Raw genomic sequence first — 23,811 nt, forward strand, 5'->3', positions numbered from 1 at the left:
ATGCTGAGACACAAAAACCACTCAGTCTTTTAACTACTTAATGTAGTAGTATCTACCGAATAACTTCTAGTAGTCACTCAGTGATCAGTGTGAAGTGTAATAGATGAATAAACAGTCCAGGGTAAAAGGAGTTTATATAAAACAGAACACTGCTTTGCAGAGAAGCTTTTTACATCGATGAAACTCAATATGAATTCCTTCTGAACAAGAGATTCTCTCTCTCTCTCTATATCTATCTATCTATCTATCTATCTATCTATCTATATATATATATATATATATACAGCACTGTGCAGAAGTCTTAGGCACCTAAGATAATTATATATATTTAAACTAATGTAAGCGTAGTGCTTGTATAAAGTTATATATAATCACAGTAAACACACAAAAATAATAATATAAAACATATAAGGAATATAGGATTTTTTTTTTCTATAAAGTAGAAGGTGTGAGTTTGAAGAACAATGTTTTGTCAGATTCTCCTTGATTTCATGAATTTTTTAAATCAACACACATTATTTAAAATCATTATTTATTAACCACTAAAACTAGGTGTTGGATGATAACCTCAAATAATGAGGACTGCCACGGGGAGAGATTTGGAGAAATTTAAACCAACACAATCACACACAGAGTATCACACTGTTATTTAGTTTTATTCTAATGTTGGGCATTATTTGTTGTTTGTTTGTTCGTTTTACTGCTCAGATAAACAGCTTTTTAAATCTCTGGTGCCTAAAACTTTTGCACAGTATATATATATATATATATATATATCAATTAACCAATCCATCAGTCCAGCAGATATGTACAGGAGACTCTACGTCCCCCTCTGCTTCTCTCCTCTCACATTAAATGCTTGGATTGTAATTTGCCTTGTTGTTGGATCTGAATAGACCTTTACTATGTCATCATCTCAGCTGAGAGCGAGGGAGATTGAGAGAGGGAGAGGGAACGAGAGCGAGAGAGAAAGAGAGAGAGAAACACACACACAAAAAGAGGGAGAGAAAGAGAGAGAGAGACTCAGGTAGTGTTGGCGACGGGCAAATGGTAGTGTGGCGTCGCAGAGGCAGACTGCTGCCATTAGCCGGCTGAGAGCTGCATTTATTGTCCAATTAGAGGCAGGTAGATCTACCTGTAATCACCTGGTACAGGTGTGAGCCTGGCTGAGGCGCTCCGGCCAGGGGAAGCCACTCATCACCTGTCACTCCCCGGGGCTTTGATCTCTGCATTGTTCCAGTGAGTGGAGCCTCGGGCCACTCCGGCTTCCAGATGCACTCACGCGCTCCCAACGCTAGAAGAAGAGATTTATTGCATGCCCTATGATTCGAAGAGCTCACACACACACAAACACATGCACGCACGCCATACACAGAACAGGCCTTTTACGTTGGGTGACTGATGATCTCGCAGTCATGAATCACCCGATTTATTCCGGTGGCTGACAGAGACAGAGAGGTTGTGAGGAATTGTGTAAAGAGTCATACGGAAATAACTTCCTTCATTCAACACTGCTGCCAGCCAGAAAAACAAGCTGCTTAACTCGTAAACACAAAAGAGCAGGGCACTAGGCCAAGTAACACCTCACTGGTACAAATGATGAAACCAACATGCCTTTCACTAATAATGATATGTATAGTAGATCAGTATCTGTGTGACCTACCTGTTTTCTTAAAGCCTGACAACCAGCTACGCAGTGTCCAAAATTTCTCTCTCTTTTTTTTTTTAAACTCTTTTCAGAAGGTCAGTGCTTTTAGGCAAAGGGGCAATGTCTGTGAGTTGGTGACACTGGGATAAACTGGACTGTTTACACTGGGTAGATGCAGTAAAACTGGGAGACTCTGTGGCGGCACATAATTCCGTATGAAGTCATCCTGAAAGGAAGTGAGGTTGTTTCCTGCCAGTGATAAGACACAGATGAGCCAAACAGGTACATTGTTATGAGCATATTATAGACATCATAAATGCTAATTAATGAGAGAATTAAAACCCAAACCACTCTTCAGCTGTGAACTAGAATGAAACTTTAAATTCTTCTTTATTTGAGCTACTATATAAAGCTTTTGAAGAGATGTCAGGCCAAAGGTATGTGATTGTTTCTGCAGTTTCCAGTACCTGTGGAAAAAGACACACTATGAATCAAGCCTACAACGCATTCATAACAGCTAAACAATGCAGAACACAATAGTCTAGAAGCCAGTCGGTCTCCCACAAGCATTTGAGGCCTGGGACCCAGTCACATAGATATTGGATGAGAATTCAGACAGATCAAAGTGACATAATGCTCAAATATTTTGCAAACACCAAAAACATCTGCACAGTGTGGGGATTCAAACACACAGACTAAACCAATGATTAAGAGAAAACATTCATGGCCGTCATAATACACCGACAGGACATTTCTTATGATTTATTGGTGTTTTCCATGTGACATTAGTTAGCATCTTGGCTTCCAGTCTATGAATGTTTATTTTTTGGAGTTTAAAGCTTCTCTCATGGTCTTTGATATCGTAAGAAAATTAGACATTTTAATGGGGAATAGGAAACATGTGGCTGCAGAGCGGTAATGAAGTGCAGAGTGGGGCACTGCTAACTCACTGTGTATCATCCATAAGACCAAAACAGAAGGGAATTCCTACATATAAACATTGTAGAGTAAAGTTATCAGCCTACAACAAATGGTTACGGAAAAACATGTTTGTGTAATGCAGTAAAACAGGAATCTGTGATTGGATAATTCTCTTGAAACTTGTGACAAAGAAATACAAAGAATATTTTCCAATGCAATAAAAGCAGTAATAAACAAGGCTCCAACTTTGGAAGAACAGATAATCCATAGCTTAACATCCTGTGACAAACTTCATGAGAGAGTTGTAAAACATTTAAAGATATAAATTTCTCAATTCAAGAATGCTAATGTATCCTACCTCTTAGTCCATGTCCAGGTCTGAAACCACTAGTGATTCTGTGCTTTCATTCCCTCAGGCAGCGCTGCAGAGAATAGCCACGGTGGCTGGGGAGTGATTCAGAAAAATATTGTCACTTTGCATAGTGCAATACTACATCAAAATATGCACCCTGAAACTCTGTTACACAAGGAGAAAGCCATACATTATGCTCCTCTTAAATGGTCCGAAAGACAGTGGAAATTTCATCAGAAGTCTCCAAGTTTTAAGATATTTTTTGGGACAAAGAGATGTAGAGTTATTTGTGCCAAAGCCAAAAGTGACCGTCAAGAAGTCACTCGCAGGGGTGTAAGAAGCATCAAATTCTAAATTTATTTACAAAATACAAACAAGCTGATCAGTGAAAACATGATTGGAAATGCCATTTATGCATAGTTTTGTTATTATGAAAGTGGAAAACATCACGGCATTGGTCTAATAACTGTGGTTTTTAAAACATTTCCACAAGGCCATAATTAAACTTTAAACTATGAGTGGATGAAAACAAACTACTGATTTTCCAAAACAACTATACAGGAACAGGATTCAATTCAAGGCAATTCTGAATAATTTCTGTAGACCATTCATCATTAAATGTTCACACACAGTCAACAGCTGGTGCTTTGACATCATTTTTTGAAAAATTCCCAAATGCCAGGAATGGAGATACAAGGTTTTGTTCTGACAGTGACAATAAGCAACTCTAAGTGTAAATGAAGTGTAAGTTGAGATACGGCATGAGCAAACTTGCAAGTTCTGTTTTTTTTTATAAGTTGAGGTGAGGCTCGGGCAATTTTCTAGGCTAAGTGTGAGTAAGCAGTGTAGGAAGGTGTTTTTCTGTGTGTCACTTTTGCTCAGTGGCAAGCAGAGAGAAGGGCTGTTTTCAAAAGTGAGGAGCTCAGAGTTTCCCTTCTCTGTGCTTTGAGGGGCATGCTGGGAGAGAAAGCGAGGCCGAGCCAAATGAAAGTGTGTCTCGACTCTGCAGGGAGCGCCTAAAAAGCGCTCCGATCAATATCAACCCACACAGATGTCATTAGTTTGCTGAAAAATATTATAGAAAATATCCCCCCCACAAGAAGAAACACAGCATGCGCTTGGGCCTGCGATTTGCATAGCAGAGGCTTCGCTCCAAACCGGATATTCCGACTTTAAGCGCAGATAAAACGGCAGGCCCGATGCAGAACATTAATACTTTTGAGTGGAAGATCAAAGGCCTACCTCCTCTCCATTCCGATGAGGACAGTGGCGGACATGTTTCTTTTCATCCGAAGGCCGGTGCTTGATTCTGCACATTACGTCCTGTTTGGGATTAGAGGCGAATGAAGAAGCAGCCATTAAAGAAGATGAAACAGAGTATAAAAACAGCAGGACACTGGGTAATTATTTCCTAAATGCACGGCATGCTGATGCAGGGCTGAACAATGCTGCTCGCCCTGCTGCTTACAGTGCACAGGCGCCATGGGCATGACAGGAATGACACACATTCTTTTGGACACACATACACAAATACATGCACACAAACAACATGCACACATGTAAAGAATGAAAGCACACACATCTACAGTAAGAGAGACAAAGATGCAGACAGCCCCCCCACCCCACACACACACACAGCCGTTCATTCATATCAGCCAGATGCCTGATCACAAGAACATTAATGCTGTGCATCCAACACATCTATTGACTCCCTTTGCATGTTAACCTGGTTTTGAGTAAGAGGCTTTGAATAAAAGGATTACGTAGGAATGAAGGGAATTGTTCGAGCTTCGGTTCCCCTCTGCTTCACTGCAGTGTACTGTCACGCAGACTATATGCTACGGTAAGGTATTAATTAACACTTTCACAGGAACAGCTCTCAAGCCTTTTGAACGCTGAATGTTTGGCACCGGACTGCTGGGGGTTTTGTGGCTTCAGACCACAGGTGTATGTGATCCATGAAAGGCTGTGGAAGCAAGAATGGGTGGGAAACAGGGGAGGGAACCAGTTATAAAATTTGCAATAACGAAATGGAGCCTATTATTGTTGATGCAGCTCCGCAGAAATTAGTGGAACACATTCTTTTTGTTCCTGTCAACTTAACCTCCCCCTTCGTAAAAAAAGGGAGCCCTCCTCCAGCCCCCCGTAACAGCCCTCTCCCTCCCTCCTTCCCCTCCTCCATCCTGTCCTTCTCCCTCAGCCCTTCCCTGCACTTCACAATCCCTCGCTCCTTTTGAAAGGAAGAGGAAAGGGAGGCTGCCACTGCCTCAATTACACAAAGGCTCAGTGACCCCCGGCCGGCTGCATTCACTCGCCCCTCAGCCCTCTCTGCAGGAATTCTAAAGGCCTTTTAGCCACGCAAGCCGAACACGGGCCACCCTCTCTCTCTCTTTCTCTCCCTCTCTTTCCCTCTCTCTCTCTCTCTCTCTCTCTCTCTAGATTAATCATGTGTGAAATGGAAACAGCAAACCGACAGTGGCACAGGCTGAACCCGCGCCAGCTCGGCCTCATCAGCTAGCTGACACCACACAGCACCGCTTCGCTAGACAGGTGTTAATAAAAGACACATGGTTTCACCAGGGTCAAGCATGCACACACACACACACACGAAAACACATGCACACACAACATGCAACCAGGAAGACTTCAGGTGTCTTAAAGGCTTTTTTTGTGTTTGTTTGTCAAGGAGCAGGCCTCCATCTCTCAAAGGACAACAGCGATTCAACAAGCATTTCTCTGTTTCTTCATTTCTTTCTCTTTGTTATCTATAACCGACCGGAGTGACCAATAAAAATATCCACTAATTTGACTCTGAATACAGGAACGCCGCATTGTGCCATAATTGGATGTCTTATAATAAATGCCTGTGAATGCATTATCAGCAGATTCAGGTCAGTAATTACTGAATCTGCTCACGCCTCATTGGACACAATCAGCTCCGACGCCACAAGCACGTCACACTTTTCAATCACCTCAACTATTAACATGACAGAGGGCTTGGTGAAACCATACACACACACACACACACACACACACACATACATACAGAGCATGTGCTGATAAATTAATTACAGAGGTAGAGTGTTCACCTGTCCAGCAGGAAAAGTTGTTGAAATGTGTGACAAAAATAAGTTGAACACCCTCAGAACATCAGCGATTAACTGACACAGATTAGCAACTATTGATGAAGTCTCCCAGTGGTAAAGAGTGCCATGGAAAGTCTATAGAGTCAGGAATACATACGGTACGAAGATTATATAGAGGAAACAGTGTGAAAGATGTTCTCTGTTGCAGCCTTTTCATTCCTTCTGCGATGCCAGTCAGCTGAATGTACTAAATCTCTCTTTCACTCTTTAAGAAATTAATCACTCCTACTCCCCCCCTCCTCCCTTTTCCTCCTGAACTGCCTTTGATAGGCCCTTTTCTTCAGCATCTAAAGAGGCCCTTCCATAGATTTCTCTTGGCACCAAGCACATACAACATTCGGCAAGAAGTAATGTAGATCATTTTTATTCATTGCCTCAAATTGTCAGCAATTATGTGCGTCAGTGGCCACCTGCTTGTCCTGAATGGTGGCGGGTCTGGCGGAGTTTGTGTGTGTGTGTGTGTGTGTGTGTGCGCGTGTGTGTATGTGTGCGCGTGTGTGTTTGCGTGCCTGTGTGTGTGTGCGCGTGTGTGTGTGTGCAAAGAAGATTACACTAACAGGGGCCATGCAGGGCCCCCAGTCGCAGGTGAAATGGCCCTTCTTGTTAGGATAATGAGCGGTCAGGGTCTGCGTGTGCCCAGCCAGAAATGGGGCGGCTGAAAAGCAGGATTAGACCCCCCACCCTAAGCTCCCCCTCACTCACACACGCTCTGCACTGCCATCTACAAACGGGGTCACAGCAGACGCTGCCCTCAACATGAACGACACACGACCCAACACGAGCTGGGGGTTTTATCTCCGCATTTAAAAGAGTGGCTGAACACAGACGACCACCAGCAGAAGCTCTGTGCTGCTTCATTACCTGCACAATATTGTTATGTTGCAGAGGCCGTGTCGCATGCATTTTGGAGCTAATAAAGGTAGGCTCCTTTAATCTGCCCCATTTTTACAGGTCTAATGAGAAAGAATAAGGAAAAGAGTGAGGTGGAGTGAGAAAGAGAAAGAAAGAGATGATGAAAGACAGAAAGAAAAAGAAAAGCACAGACAATAATGTCTCTGTCAAGGAACATTCCAAACATTTACTGTATTAATATCTAACGTGGAACTGTGGGTCAGCCGTTGTATAGCCTTTTCCCACAATGCCATGCAGCGTGGTGGGTGCACAGAGAGCGAGCACTGCTATGATTTGAGTATTACTTCAGATGAAAAGCCGCTGGTGGAAACACTTTCATTAGCGTGGTGCGGTGACCTGGGTTCAGCCACTGAATAAGTATCTCTCTATTAATGATTTCTGCAGCAGCAAACCCTCTGACCCAACAGCACTTTCAATCTCTGCAGAAAAAGAGGAGAAATGGGCCTGGGTGGGGGAGGGAGGAGAGAGGGGAGTGCGGGGGAAGAGAAGGAGAGGAGAGGAGCAGAGAGAAGAGGAGGAAGGGGAATAAGAACGAATGAGAGAATACATACATTTGTCAGGTTGGAGCAGTGCAGGAGGGCTGTGATTTCGGGCATGCTGCGAGGGTGTGAAGAGCAAAGCATGCTGGGACATCGACTGGTTGGAGTTTCTCGGCGACGCCCCTCCTGGACATCACAGAGGGTGTATGTGTGTGTGTGTGTGTGTGTGTGTGTGTGTGTGTGTGTATGTGTGTGTGTTTTATGATCCAGGCGATCACCCCCTTGCCCTTCACACTCACACACTGCCAGCCATCTCCCCTCTGAAACTCACACCTGCAAATAAACACACACAGGCTTACAATTACTACAATTACCAAGAGCCATGCCGTCAAATATAGTGCAGACTATGTGCAGAGGACAGGCGTGTGCACACACACACACACACACACACACACACACACAAAGATAGAGAAAAAAATTAAATATATTGTCTTTCAAACACACACACACATACACACACACACACACACACACATGGTTGGAACCACAGGATTGGGACATGTTGCTGAATGTTGTACTGGTACAAGAGGATAAGTCACAGCAGTGCTGGTTTTTCAGTGTTTGCAACAAAAAAATACTTTTATCATTCAATATAAACAGCTTCGGTATGAATAGCTGAAATAAAATCAAATGAAAAAAAAAAATAAATAAAAGTATTTATTCAAAACATTACAAACACAAAAATATTTCATTATCAGATTCCGACAATAAGAACTTAATTTTTCTGGAAATTCTTCTTAAGAGGTTAGTTAAAAATAATGCCCTGAATTAGGAAATTCATTCATTCACTCATTGTCTGAAACTGCTTATCCAGTTCAGGGTTGCGGTGTGTCTTGAGCCTACCCGGAATCACTGGGTGTAAGGCGGGAACACACCCTGGAGGGGGCGTCAATGAAATTTAGAATCAACACAAGGATTTCTTTTAAAAGACTAAAAGAAAGTCTCCTGAAAAAAAGAGAGCTGAATAAAGAAAACCATGAAATGAATGGTCTCTGACTTGTGCACAGTACTGTAATTTCACATGAGAAATAAACAATGCATCATGATTTATGTACATTCTGGCACTTTATTGTACCACTAACCTCAGACGGATTTTTGTGCAGTAGATTACCAGAATGGATGCTAGAGTGCCTGAGAATGCTGTGTAGAGAGTTCAGAGTCCCTTCTCTCCTAATCAAAGTGTGTTGTTGGTAGAGGACAGGGAGTGATTAGATAATGGAGCACTTAAGGTCTGATTCACTCAAGCTCTGAGCAAAAGCTAGATGTGCTTGCATGTGCAAATAGCAAACATTAAATATGTATATGATTAGCACATATATCATGAACGTACACAGTAGCCCCTTCGTGCCTGTGAGCTGGTTTCATACAGGTCTTCTGATGCTAAAGGAAGGACTAATGAGTCAGGGTAACAATTAATGACATCTGACATATTTCAAATCCTTTTCATCTGTCTCTAAACCTATGAGATCTACCCTCACAAAAACACATTTTCAGTTTTTGGACTGTGAAAATGAGGTGTAAATTTATTTTTGGGCAATAAATATTAAACCAACATTGTTTGAATATATACAAACAAACAATGCATTGTGATTTCATTCATTGTGAGTGTTTTAGTGTAACCACATCTAAAGCTCTCATAAAGTCCAGGATTTACAACTGCACTCTAACATGTAGTTGAGCTAAGCAATCCTTCAATAATGACTTTTTTAAATTCAGATTTCTTTATAGCCAATTTGTGTATTTTTACTCAAGGCTCACACTGTCTGTGGTAACACAATAAAACAGTGAGTGTTACAATACATCATTAGCTTTATGTCATGACATGTTATGCTACAGTTTGATACAGATCTGGCAGATTTGCTCAAATACAGAGCAAATGTCCTTTCCTAGCTTATAGCATTAGTCATTACACATGCAGATTGATGTTAAGTTTGTGCAATTTATTTTATAACTTTTATGATGTTTTTACTACCAGCATGTAATGCAAAATAATTTAAAAGTATTGTCTGATTTCCTAATTAAAGCACAAAACTCACATTGTTTACTCTATCACTGTGTCATTGTAAAAAGCCAATACCGTTGGACAGTCCTCTGTACAATCTCACATATAGTATTACAGAGTGACAAACACTTAAGCTTTTATCTTAAGTATTTATCACAGCAAAGGACATTTGAAAGATAACTATTATATGAAAACTGCATGTAGGTAATGCTTTGATGTAACGTTGATACTTTATCATTCACCTATTGCAGACGTCCAGATGAATGACATTTGAGGGTTGAAAGACATGAGCAAGTATGTTCGGCATGTGCTTTTTTTCCTGCCTCATGTATGATCCTTACTTTCCTTCAGGCACTCTAGGTGAGACCTCAGCGGAGCCTGCTGATGACAGCACAGGTCTACTTCAGAATGTACATCATACACGATCTTCACACCATTCGTCAAGTGTCATACTAACTGTGGCAAACAAGTTTCTGCAATGCTGGGTTTAGAAACTATTGATGATTCACGTTTATGATGATTCACACTTCTAAAACATAACTAAAGAAATACAGAATGCGTAGTTTGACAAGTATGTTCATTGAGAATTTTCTGAAGTGCCTGTCTAAATGGGACCTGGCTTGTCTTGTCTCAGCTATTAAAGTTATAATCAGGTGTGATTGTTCCTTTATTTCATTCATGTATATCAGCATCTATAGAGGCACAAATATAGAAGGAAACGTCATGAAAAAATTAAAGACTTCCAAAAAATAATGCAAAATGGTGTTTTCAATGTCAATTGAACGATTCTAGACACTCTCCCAGCTCCAGAAAGACAGACTCAGTTCTCGATAAGCACCAGAGAGTAAATGCACGGCTTAAGGAGGTTCAGTCTTGCCTGCTGTGCCCCAGGAGACATCCCTCCAATTCCAGTCCTCTGTACTTACATATACTGTCACACACATAGACATTTACAGGCTCAGGCTCAAGAACATGCTCTCTCTCTCTCTTTCTCTCTCACACACACACACACACACTTAATGATTCCACTGTGATAGTTTATAACAACATGTTAATACAATCAATTTTGGATTCAGGTTTGAAGTGCTCATTTGAGGCAGCACAAGTAGTACAGTCAGATAAGCGTGGCTGGGGAAAATTTCTTGAATTCATTTCTACTTCAGCTAAGTAGACCACAGGCTACAAATTAACACAAACAATGATGTTACTGCACCACTAGTTATGATACCATAGAACAGAAGACCCTCGAAAGTAATAAGTACATCAAACATACAGCACTAAATTTCAGGCCACACAGCCCTGTTCCTTATTTGTGTCATCCGAGGCTGTGCTCTCTGGAAGGTGCTGTCATCAGGCTCTTGGTCGTCCTGCTGAAATGAAGTTATCCAATTACTCTGTGCCTAATCAGCCTGTTTTGGTTGCTCTCGTCTCTCTGAGGTACTCCACAGTATAAACAGTTCACTTACTGCACACAGAAAGGGGCTAATCAAGGGAATTATTGTTTTGCTGCTTCAATTTGCCAGCTACGAGTTCAGCACTGATTGGGATGAAAATGTGCTATTGTGTGCCCTGTTCATGCTTGAACTTCAAGTGAAAATAATGCAATGTGAATCGCTCCTGGATGATAAGAAATGGTTGAATTAAAAGGGAGGTTCACCCAGTATTTAAGCTGCATTGTAATAAGGGACCTTGTATTTTCCATTTCTGTGGGGATACCCTCTATATATGCGTTCCTTCAAAGATCAGGCAGCTCCTTCACACTGGTGAATATCTTACCATATTGTAAATTATGAAAAAAAAACCCACACTGAACCTGGAAAAACAATAGTTGATTTTTAACAACTATAATTACCAACAAAGTGAGGATTACATGCATATAATTTAAATGCGTAAGGCTTTACTTGCATTTACCTAAGAAATGCAAAAAGAGCAAACACATGAACAGATGACTCAACAAAACAGCTGCACTAAAAACAGGGGAATCACAGAATGAATTAGTATTACTAAGGGTAACATGAAAGCAACTGTATTTCTGGCCAATGATTATCATGAGAAAGCAAACAACAAGCTCTAACGGTAAACATTGTCCTGTACTGATGGCAGGTAGAGTGTTACAATATCATGACAGAAGCCTCCATCTCAGATATAGTCCCAACGACTCCAGAACGACCAGAGAACTGAAAACGTAACAAGGCTTGTCTAGCCATTTGCTCATTTATTGCTCATGGAAGATCACCCAGAACATGGCTTTCTCATGCTCTGGCCCATGTAACACACGATGAGTGATACAAAGAACATAAAATAGAAATATGGACATAAGATACTGGAAGTGATATGTCACTCAAGGATCTTTTATGTCTACATTTCTAAGGTGGAAAACAGAGCTAGAGACATCATGAAGAGAGCCATACTCTCTCCTTCTAGCTTGTTCTATCAGTCTCTTAGTGGCACTCTCAGACTGAATATGGGACAAAGCCAAGATTCTTACATCACTGAAACCAAGAATGCACTGCTGGATGCCTGCACCGGGATCACTCGTAGATAAGAATCTGGAACAAAGGAATAAACTGGAAAGGTGTCCGTCTTGTGGAGAATTGGACAAGAGGGTTCTGCCCAGAAGGCGAAACTTAAGGGACACTGACAGTTTTCTATAGCAGTTTCAAAAGTACCCGTCATGGTTTCAGCTTATTTAGTTAGCAATTTTCCTTTGGATGTGACTAAAAATCAGCAATGGGGATAGCCAGTCTTTCCATGAAGACTAGGAAGTGAACTAGTTTCCTCATCATAAAGCTGAGTCAATGGTCAGAAACATGATGTTGTCTATAAAGTTAAAGGAGTGATTCTGCAGTGTAGAATAAAGTTGAAAGGCTTGGGAAAGTGATGAGACATCAGACCTTGAAGAAGTAACCCAATGCCACCTAGTTGGTGGTATAATCCTCTGAACTAGGAGGTCCATAACAAAGTCCATCATAAGATAACAACATGGTCAGTGTTGGATGGTCTGAAGTTATCACCGATGACTGGCTCGAAAACTTGGTCTGAGCACAAACTGTGCATGACTGAACAAACTTCTGGCTGGATGACCACCAACACTTTGATGACAGGAGCTGTTGTGGACTGATGGAATACCACAATCCCACTTCCACCTAAGAGGTGTGTAGACTACTTCCACCACAAACTGTAAGTCTGAATGATATAGGGGTAGAGTGTGGTAAACCAGAGTGTATGTGAGAAAACCTTATAATATAAGAAAAATATTAGATCATCCAAGTACTGCAGGGTGATCAATTGATTCTAAGTATTAATATGTCATTATGTGTAATGTGTGTTGTTTTCTCTTTTGTCATGTTTTAGAAATACATCAAGTTTTATTATTTTTTTATTTATTCAATTATTTCACTGTGCAAAATTATAGGCAATTAAGTCAAATGTTTATTAGTTTTTGGACAATACCTGAGCTCTCTTTTAGTTTGTAAAAACAACATATAACACTATAGGAATTGCAACAAAATTAGACATAGTTCATTCATTAAACAGCTGAACTTTTGAGCTGGTTCTAGATTATTTAACATTGTTTTAACATATAATTATTTCTTAACTTGGTATTTTATTGTGCAGCACTTTGATTCTCGCATGCTGTCTTTTAAATGTGCTTTTTAACTAAAGTTCTCTTGTCATGATGGAACTATTATGGCTCATGTCCATTTTATCTTTTCACGTGTCTTATCTCACATCAACTACAACATGTTCACCTCCTAAACACATAAGGAGATTGTAAAGGGAGAGGAAAAAGCAAAGGGAAATCTCCACAATTAGTCCTTTAACGATGGGTCTGAGCAGGCCTCTGTGAAGACTACTCTTATGAGGCTGTGGCGCCATGGCAAGCCACAAGGAAGACTGTAAAAGCAAGCAAGGGGGAGGAGGGGGGAGCTTCAGAAGTCAAGTCTATCTGGCATTTAACATTTTACTGCTGTGCTTTAGTTACTGTATGTTTGGAAGGCCCATTAGCAGGTGTGTCTTTACTGTCTGACCTAACAAAGCCTTTATCTTTAAAGGAGTCATCTGCCTCCAGACTGGATCATTTCTCAATGAAAACAGGCTCACCATGCATCAGCACTAGCAAGTACTCAAACAGGACGCACACACATAAAACAGTGTTATGCATTCACATGAACACATTTACCCATAAACACACCTCCACACACATAGGCAAAGATCTTTTCCTGTGTTTTGAGAAGAAGAAAAACAATATAATAATAATAATACAATTAATAATAAACGAAATCACAAAAGAACATTGCATTTAAAGAATTCATCTGCTTATATGTTAACTGGTATAACGTATTGGATGGTTGCTTTATAAGGGATTGTTTGTTCTACTAACACAGTTTCAGTTTATTTTTGAACTAAAGTCACATATTATTGCACATATTAATTATTATGTAAATTAAATATAATTGAAAACAATCTGAATACATTTTTAGAGTTTAATCTGAATAATCATGTTGATATACGCTTTTTTCTCACCTGTGTGTAACAGTAAAGTTTACGTTTACTTTTCTAACTGAGGGAAAAAAACATGAATGACTTGTGAAGATAATGTTCCTGCTGTGTCTTCAGTTGATGATGTCTAGAAGATCATGTGATCGACATCATTCACTCAAATTACAGTGCTCAGTGGCAGTTGACTTCCTTTGCAAGTATTCACACGTAAAAAGGGAAGAGAACATCTAGATCACTTGCATTCCTTGGCTTGCTTTTAAGAGGTTCTACACAAATACACTGCTGCAATTGCTCTGGTATTCAGAGCCATAAAAGCTTCTTTACGAGACTGTCAAAAGAAGCCATTTACTTCTGTCTTCCAAACAGGAAAATAATCTAATAATGTTCAAATATAATACAGTGGACTGTTTGTGCTGTACTTACACAGGTATTGACACATGCTGTAAACAAGACGGATCCATGTTGTGTAACCATGAACCTCATGGCATTTAGAGTAAAGCAGTTAAAATTTTAATGCGCATATGAAACAGCATAATGCTAATCAATGTCAATTCTGAACCTCCATGAATGCAAAATGTCTCATCTATTTCTGACAGACATATCTCTCTGAAACGTAATGGCAAAACATATCAATTCACAAAGATAACCAAGGTCAATTTTTTTTTTCAGAAATCCTTAATTAGCATAATATTAAAAAGGAGAAACAGTAAGAAATGTTAATACGTTGAGAGACTCCAACTGATAGGGAACATAACCTTTCAAACTAGCTTCAAGATTTATGCAGGCAAAGAATAGATGGATCAGGACAGGCCCAGATTTCATTAGCTTTGAGAGACAATAATGGTTTTCATTCCTCTTTCATTCGAGCCCACTCTTTCTGTCATTTCTCCCAGCCCGGTGAGTCTGAGTGGAGCCTGATTGAAAGGAACCATCATATGCACATCACTGTTGCCCCACATCATTCAGAGAACAAACCGTTTTAGATCCTTAACTACAGCAGCAGCACTGATTGCTCAGGCACCGGCAATTTCCTAACCAACCACCACCTGAACAATGATGTGTTCAGCCCTCTTCTCCCTAGCCTTTCAGAGAAGGAATCATTTCACAGTTTGGAACGAGATCTCCATAGCAACTCCTCTTTGAGGGGTTTAGAATCACCATCCAGTAATTCTATGATCATCAGGCACAGCCATTCCCAACCGTTCTTTTCACAGCGGCCACAGAAGGGAGGGGGGGTCGTCTGTGGGTGAGGGGGAGGAAGTGCCGAAATTCTACAGTCTATTTCAGGCAATTCATCCAGCCAGTCTCCATTAGAATTCAAAATATTTCGACCTTCAATCAAGGAGCGTTATGTGGAGCTGCCGCGATCTCCAGTCAAGACGAGCAAGCGTTTTAGTCTAATCACCCAGGACAAGTGGAGGCAGACAGAGGCTCCTCAATCGGAGACAAATCAAAATGCTCATTTTAAACACTGACAATGTCTCAACACACACCACAAACACACAGCCCTGGATTGAGACCCCCTCCCCTCTTTGTGTCTGTCTGCAAATGGATCTCAAAATACAGTAGATTTGCTCAGTGACTATAATCACATTTCTCATTATGACTGCAGAGAGTGTAAATGCATCATTGTGTACTGCAAATTGCACAATTTTTTTTCTGGTTGTACATCTATCCTAGTGTCCAAGGCCTTCGTTTACTCTTTAGCTAACGCAGCCCTGTGTGAAAGCATATCCAACATTCATGTTACATACAGTACAGAGCACTTATGAAACAGGAGTAACAAGCTCTGTTGTGATCTTTACGGCTTGTCCATTTCGTCACGTTAATTGATAGGCAAGATCTGTATAGCATTGCTTACAATGGATTCAAGTCCAACTTTACTATCTTAGAAACAGTATTATTAGAGCAGTCAGTTCCTACTGACGTCATTTTGCAAAGCATGATGCTCCCCACAATCCCGGCAGCCTTGAAGTGCTGAACAGTGTTTCAGAGTGAAGCCAAGTGACAATTCACTTAGGTAGTCAAGATGATGAGCACTCAATGAGACTAAAGTGAAAGCTGGGATTACAGCTTGACAACACTTTACATCACACAGCAGCAGACTGCACTTGTTAACCTTCATTTTAAGCAGTGGATGGAGGGCGAAACAACACTAGTGACAGAAAAACAGAGTCTTCCCACAATAAATGAGCAACTCCAGCATTGTTGTTGTAAGCTATGCAAAAAATGCTATGGTGACAGACTGTTATCATGCCAGGGGTTCAAAAATGTATCATTATATTACTATAGCCACAACAGAGGGAAAATTCCCAGAGCGCGCTATATGAAATATGAATTTCAGCAAGCCTCCGACAGTTTAGAGGTGCCAGCCTCTGTTATTCAAGACTTTGTGGTTATGCCTCCAACCAATCACAGCAAGGAATCTCCACATGGCACGCTGCTTTTATTTCCACCCCCTACTATGGGTAAACACAGGAGGATTTTCCTGATTGTCCAACATTATTTCTGCAGCTTTATCAGGGATAAGGCTCCATAAAATAATGACCTTTCTCCGTATGGCTCAGCTATTCCACAGAGGCCATTCCACATGTTTCTTTCTCTGAATAGCCACACACAGGTGCTGGTGTCACTAGCGATTAGTGAAAAGGAGGGCTTGGAAGAGCCAAGCATAACAGCAGCGGTTCAATTGATCAGCCACATCCAGGCCACACGAAAATGTGCTGCGCTGTGGCGTTTTGGCTGCTGCAGATATTGAGCAAGAATAACAGGTCAGGATGAAAAGAAGCTGTAAATGTGTACCAGACTGAGTCAAAAGAGGAGAGGGTTTCTACACTCAGACCCAGGGACAGAACAGGGAACAGGGCAAAGCTACATTCCTCCCAACTCCAAACAAAACCACAGAGGACATTATCTGTGTGAGTAGGGGCAACTGTAATACTCCAGGAATAGAATAGATTTAAAAAAAATCATATGTAAGAAAAAATAAGCCAGTCTTCCCCGCTCATCTTTTCCAAACAAACACACACATGTTCACTAGCCACTCATGCGCAATGTAAGCATTTCTGCAGGAAACTTTCCCCTTCTGCAAGCTCTTAGAAGACGAAGCGTGCTGAGGCATCAGCTTTCAGCATCCCCTCTAATAGTTTTTGGACGCATGTGCTGAAAGTAAATCCCATGTTTACACAGATATTTCAAAGTCATTAAATGATCAAAATGGAAAAAAAAAGAATCAAATAAAAGTCTGTGTGGTGCACGCGGGGCTGAAAGAGGTTAAGCAAGCTGAGCTACTCTTAGCTACTCTCCAAACAGCTAAGCATGAGGCTGCAGATCCAGTCTAACTGCTGTCTGGCTTCAATCACATGCTGAACCACTGACAGTCTGTGTGAGGCAGCTGCAGGATATACTGAGGGTGTTTGGGAAAATATGGTAATGTGCTACAACCATGTGATTACATTTTCTTTAAATGAAGTAGTGTAACCGATTACAGTTTAATTCTTATAATCTCATTACAGTTACTGACATTAAAAGTATTTTGCTCCTTTTGTTCTAAGAGCACAATATTAATGAGGCTGAGTGCATATAAAGCATGTATTTCCTCTTTATAGAATATTGCACTAGTGGGTTTTATTATTTTAACAATACTAGTTATTCATAACTTTGATCAGGATAACTAGCCATGTTGTGTTCATGCTGGGAATAGATACAATCATGGCTTTTCAAAGATGTTTGCTGTGATTTATTTAAAAAAAATAATAAATAAAATAAAAATGCGATTAGAAAATGGGTACTTTTTTTTCAGAAAGAATTTAGTAAATTAACAACATTTCAGCTTGACAGAAATAGTCAGTGGTTTGCACTGGATTACTATTATTTTTTTTAGTAAATCCCATAACACTGAACACAATTTGAACTAAGAAAACAAGAAATAATTAACAAAATGTTATTTCTGTCATATTTTGCCGGTGATTTTTACATGGCCACATCCACAGCTTCAGGCTCTCAGTGCGATACAGACTCTATCCTTCATGCCGGGAATATACACAGAGCTCAAAATCAATAAGGAAGAGTTTTCTGGTTCATGTGACACTGGTTTTCACATACCAGTAAATACAAATCCCCTCTCACCTTCTTGTTAGGCGCTCTGGCATGAATTCAAGAGCTTACAAACACACCATTCACATGAGTGGGGCTGAGTTATAAGTCATCTTCCAGTTCTTTGTAACACGCTCCACACATTTTGGCAAACATCTGAAGCAAGAAAAAGCGTGTTCCCACTACCATGTAATCAGACAATATAAAAGAATTGCCCTGGATGCTGAAACATGTACCATCTGACACCGGATAAAACATTTCTATAATTACAAAACAAAGGCTGAAATTGTTAATGGTTAAGTGGTGGAGCAACCACTTATTCTCAAAGGAAATCTGCTTTAGGAAAACAATGGTAGGTCAAAACAGAGAGCTGTAAATTCATAAAAGAAAAGTATCTGTTTTATGCTCTGGTTTTCCACAACTATACACAAGCAGTGTTTACGACAGACGGAATGAACAGAGCTGGTTTTAGTTAAATATACACTCTGCTTACAGTATGATGATGAGGACCATAGACCAACAATATTTTTTTTTTTATTGGTTCTACACGGCACAAATCAAATAGGAAAAATTACGAACTTCCTTGAAGTGATTTGTGTCTCTAGTTTCAACCGTGATCTGGCATGCCCACGTCTTCCAGTTTATTGGTCTGGCAAAAACAATTCTTTCCTGTCTCAGGTCTATATTACAAACAGTACAAGAATTGCTGCTTCACCTGCAGCCAGTGGAAAACATGAGGAAAATGTCCTTCCAATCATGCAACATATGGAAATCTCAGCCACAGGTAGAGAACATGCTTCAACGGCCTCATCACACTCTGAGAAGCATTCAGGTGCCAAAGATGCTGTCTGTCAAACATGGGGCTGCTCAGTAACTACTGGAAAATGGCCTTGGACCTGCAGTGACACCCTCATTACTGTGTCCAGCAGTAATCCGCAGCAGAGAGGCCCAGATAACAATAAGAGTAAATGCTCTGTATTGTAACCCTGTCTGCTCTGCCTCTCTGTCTAAACATCGCACAGCCACTAATCAGAGCTCTTCTCATATAATGGGAAAGTCAATAGCCGCATACAATCAGTAAACAAATTCTGCTATTTTTAAAAAGAGCCTCTGTCTCCATTTTAGAGCTGGCAATTTAAATTATTCTACCGTGTAACACCTTAATTGTGTAAGACAAAGACGATGTCGAGAGCACAAAGGAGCTGGGAGTGGAGCGAGAGCTACACGTAATTTCTGCGCTGCCATGCAGAGATGACATGTGATAAGCATTCTGCTTTGCCGAGGGCTGTTTTGCCGATGCCAAATGACAGTTTGTAGTTAGTTGCCATAATAAGCCTGAGACAAATTGTTTGTCTTTAAGTTGTTGCAAATGTCAGTCTCTTAATGAAGATAAAGAAATGCAGTTAGGAGAATATCAGGCACAGGGCATGCAAAATTGTGTTCTTAGATCACTTTATCGGCAGCTAAACAATCCTTTTCATGTTCACCATTCAAACTGAAACAGTTGTCTCTCAAAGATATTGAGGTTTTGGAGTCACATTGTTCATCACAGGCTTCATTTGAGAACTGAGAATGCTGTTGTGTGCTTGGAAACATTCAGATAGTTTATTTGAGATATTAATGCTCTAAAGAATCTCAAATGTTAAATTGAAATTCTGATACCAATGTAAGTTTAGTGCATAATATTTTTCAACACCCCACAAAAATATGGTTGTCAGCGAACACAGTAAAACCTGTGTTTCTTAACAGCTCTGTGAGAAACTAATGATTCATGCTGACAGAGATGGAAGCAGTAAAGCAGAGAGTGTAAATGTGTGGCTCATGGCACAGTCAGGTGTAGGTGTGAGTGTTGAACAGGTACGGTCTCATCCCAACCAGACCAGACAGATGTTCATCAGCATGAGTCAACATTAAGCACAAAACTGTAGCGTGACTGGGAGCCTTTAAATACCTCACAAACCTTTTAACATGAGCACAGGTTTCATACGTATAGATTACACATGCTCTACGAAACTTTCGGGCAGAATGAAAAAACAATCATAAAACACGGAGAAGCAAACGTATGCAACACTTCATTTCATTCTTAAAAGTTGAATCATCAAATAAGTCATGACATCCTACAGCTTTGGGGGAAAGCCAGGCTTATGTCTAACAACATTTGATCAGAGTCCAGTCAAAATTACACATTTTTTAACATTCATCTGCCATGATTCAGGTCTACAATATAGTAAGCATGTGTGTTTAAATGTGAGGCCAACCTTTTATTAAATACCCAGAGAAACTGACCTCTTTTGACAACCCTTGCCTTTATTAAAGTATCTGTTGTTTCCTCTAATCATTCCAAAATAGTATATACAGTTATATATAGTATATATAAGTCTAGTCTTAAAAAATAGCATTTTCTCTTTCTCAAAATCCAAGTCCCAAATATATTCATCTGCGACATGTGTGGCCAGTACATTATTCTGAGAACATCAGCAGCTTTTGTTTTCCAAATATCCTTTTTTTTTGTCAGTAATGGCTCCTTGAACGCTACACATCTTTTCAGACCCATAACGGTTATCTGTCTTTTCGCACTTAAAAGACAGCTTTATTCTTTCTTTCACTTTCTATGACACTTCATCACAGGTACGAGTGTGTGAGTGACTGCGCTGGAACGGGGCCCTGTGTGTTCCTGTCTTGCTCCCAGTGATTACTGACAGGCTCTGGGCCAACCATAATCCTGAGAACAATCTCACAAAGATTAACATTTTAAGCACTGTTTATCTGATGGTCTATCAGATCTTGTACATTGTTAGGAGTCCCATTTTAATAATGATAGAACACATTTTAGAGATTCCTGGTTTGTTTGACTTATTGTGACTCTGTTTTGAGTTTTTCCTTCTTATGCATAAAATGTCTTAATAACTCCACAGAAATATCTCCTGATAACAATCGTGAACACTAAATACGTTAGTGTTTGTGTCATTTGAACTGCTCTTTATGTCTCACAGATTAGTCTGAATACACACTGCCGTTCCTTACTGCTCTTCAATAAAAGAATACAAAACTGAACAAATGTATTAACAGAAATCTGACATGTGACTAAAGTGTTTTAGATCTGCAGGTAGACTGTCAGACAGAGAGATGAGCCCCAAACCTTGCAGGTCTCTATGTTGTATGGGGGAACTGCGGTGCTGGCAGGGAGGGAACGTCGCTTTCATCAGGGTCACTGGTGCAGAAGGGGAAGCGTTCAGATGCAGCTCACTGTTCAGGCACAGAAAGGCTGACTTCCTGAAAATAAAGACACAGCACACAAGCTGACATAACCTGCAACAGTCTCTGAACGCACCACTGATTCTGATATTTTGTGCAGAAACCCTGAAGACATTACAGAACATTTTCACACCATGTCCTTTCTCCTTCAAAGGCAATCGACAATTAGGCATTTTACTCTGATTCTCTGTAATAAAAACAGAAACACATTTGTGTGTGGAACACCAAGTCCAATAACAAGGTCAGACGATCCTATAATAGATCAATTGCAGTTGGTGTGCAGAGGTAAATTGCTATTGTAGCAGATTTAGGAAGAGAGAGTAGATCTTAGAGAACACAACCCCATGGTGAGCTCAACGAGAGATGTCTGCAGCTATGTGAAAGGAGCTGAAGAGTCCTTCACTCTGTAAGGCACGAATATGAGTGCAGTAATGGGACGGCAGTTGAGAGCAGCCCAGGGCGTTCCATCTCTACCTCACCTGCTGCTTGGGATTTAAATGATTGGCTGGTTGAAACTCAAAAACCAACAGGGATAAAATTGCTTTAGATTGATGAAATGGAGGTTGAGTTTTTTTTTTTTTTTTTTACTATTGAGGGATTATTGTGTCTCTCTGCCAAAAATACTTCAAGGGCACTTTCAAAAGTGTCCTTTGAGATACTGGGGGGTAACACTTTAGAAACAAGACACAAATAGGGCGATTAAAAACTTGTTATACCTTTTTGAATAAAAAACTGACTGAAGAGCTCTGCTGAAGAGTGCCAGCTAATAAATTCTTCTTGTAAACACAAATCAAAGCAGTGTTTATATATGAGTGGTTCAGTGGGAAAAAGCTTGCTTGGCTTGCTACACATTCGAAAACAAGACCATGAGGTGTCCATTAGGCAAGGCAACTGTTTACAGAAAGAAAACTTGTTACAGTGGCCAAAACTGTACACAGTTTCAATAAATATATATCCTGCATTATGATGCATGAAACCATATTAAATTTATTTCCTTAGTAATTTTCTTTCTTGTTGCTATCCATTCACTATAACACATGAGCACAAAGATGGGACCAACTCTACCTTTACAGACTGCAGTCCAGCCAAAACCCTATTGGGCAGCTCCATTTCTAACAGATAAAGCAGAGATTATCGCAAGTGGACTGTCACCAGTGTCCACAACTCCCACCCATCACTCTCAGGCAAAAATTACAGACAAGGGCAGCATCGTGTAGCGCCAGAGCAGCTGCAGCACAGTAAACCATAGGATTTTTTTTTTTTTACTCCAAGCACCTGTTGACATGTGTTTTTATCTTCTGACACTGGTTTCAAGAATCTAATTGACTTGCCCATGTTTTTTTTTTTTTTTTAAGAAGAAGAAGAAGAAGAAGAAGAAAAACAGGGGCTGGGTGTAAGGCCTCTTATTATGTTTTAAACAAAACCTTCACATACAAAAATGGTAGACACTTGAGCAAACTGTTTAAAACCAGCTCTGCACTGAGACTTATAAATATATACAAACTTGAATAAATACACATTTTAATAATGCAATTTAACATAAATAAAATACTATTGACAAGATTTTTATTATTATTATTATTATTATTATTATTAAGTACTTGGCACTTTTGGAGCTACTTCAAAAATAACACATTTAAATTCCTTCACTTGCAGACATGAGTTACCATAATAAAATAATTGGATTTTAAATAACAAATTATTGGTTCTTCAAGGTTTTAAAACAGTTTGTTTAAAAACACAGGCATAAATTAAACCACATTTCTGCATTCATCGTGCAGCTAAATGTGCAGACAAATATTTTTTTCTTAAAATGTTCTCAGACGCCTAAATCCTCTGCACATTGCTGTGTTTTGAATAGTATACAAGAAACGTCATACTAATACAATTATTTGATAAAAAGAGTTTGAGAAAACCTACTTCTGTAGCGGACACATTTCAGCTCAAATTCTTTGCTCGGCCAAAAGCCTATTGGCGCCTTTGGTAAACCTCGCGATATTTAATGAGATCACACTTCCTATTTACAATTGTTTGCGGGTCGGTTTTGCAGGAGCCCAGTACACTCACGGTTTTGGTGTTTTTCAGAAAGCTTTATGCAAATTATAAATTACTGAGGATGATGCACGCATTAATTAGCATATAGTTTAGCTTTGGTTTAATTATGAAACGTACATTCACTGGAAAAAGAACATTATTCCCTCTACACTTTAACAACACACCAAAATTACCCATGCTGGGACACTTGAGTGCACAAGAGGTCAGCATAAAGACTTCAGTACTGAATTAAGGAAAACTGCAGGGTTAGGTTATGCAGGCCTTATATATATGTGCTGAACTGGGCTTTGGCTGGGGCGCATCCCGAAAAACTCCCAGCAAAACTAAAGTCAGTAGCTTAGGGATGACGTCTAAAGCCATCCATTTTTGTAGAGTCTGCTTGA

At 40.1% G+C, this 23,811-nt stretch overlaps 1 long non-coding RNA gene across 1 annotated transcript; it reads right to left on the reverse strand.

Annotated features, from left to right (window-relative positions):
- Positions 1-457: 457 nt before the first annotated feature.
- Positions 458-23,355, reverse strand: LOC136664205 (uncharacterized). Its single transcript, XR_010795091.1, has 5 exons — positions 23,294-23,355; positions 21,258-21,391; positions 7,531-7,791; positions 4,164-4,244; positions 458-3,013 (listed from the first exon to the last, which is right to left on the reverse strand). It is a non-coding gene; the product is annotated as an uncharacterized lncRNA (long non-coding RNA).
- Between the last annotated feature and the right edge of the window lie 456 nt (positions 23,356-23,811).

This window comes from Hoplias malabaricus, chromosome 12 (assembly GCF_029633855.1).
Source record: "Hoplias malabaricus isolate fHopMal1 chromosome 12, fHopMal1.hap1, whole genome shotgun sequence".
NCBI lineage: Eukaryota > Metazoa > Chordata > Actinopteri > Characiformes > Erythrinidae > Hoplias > Hoplias malabaricus.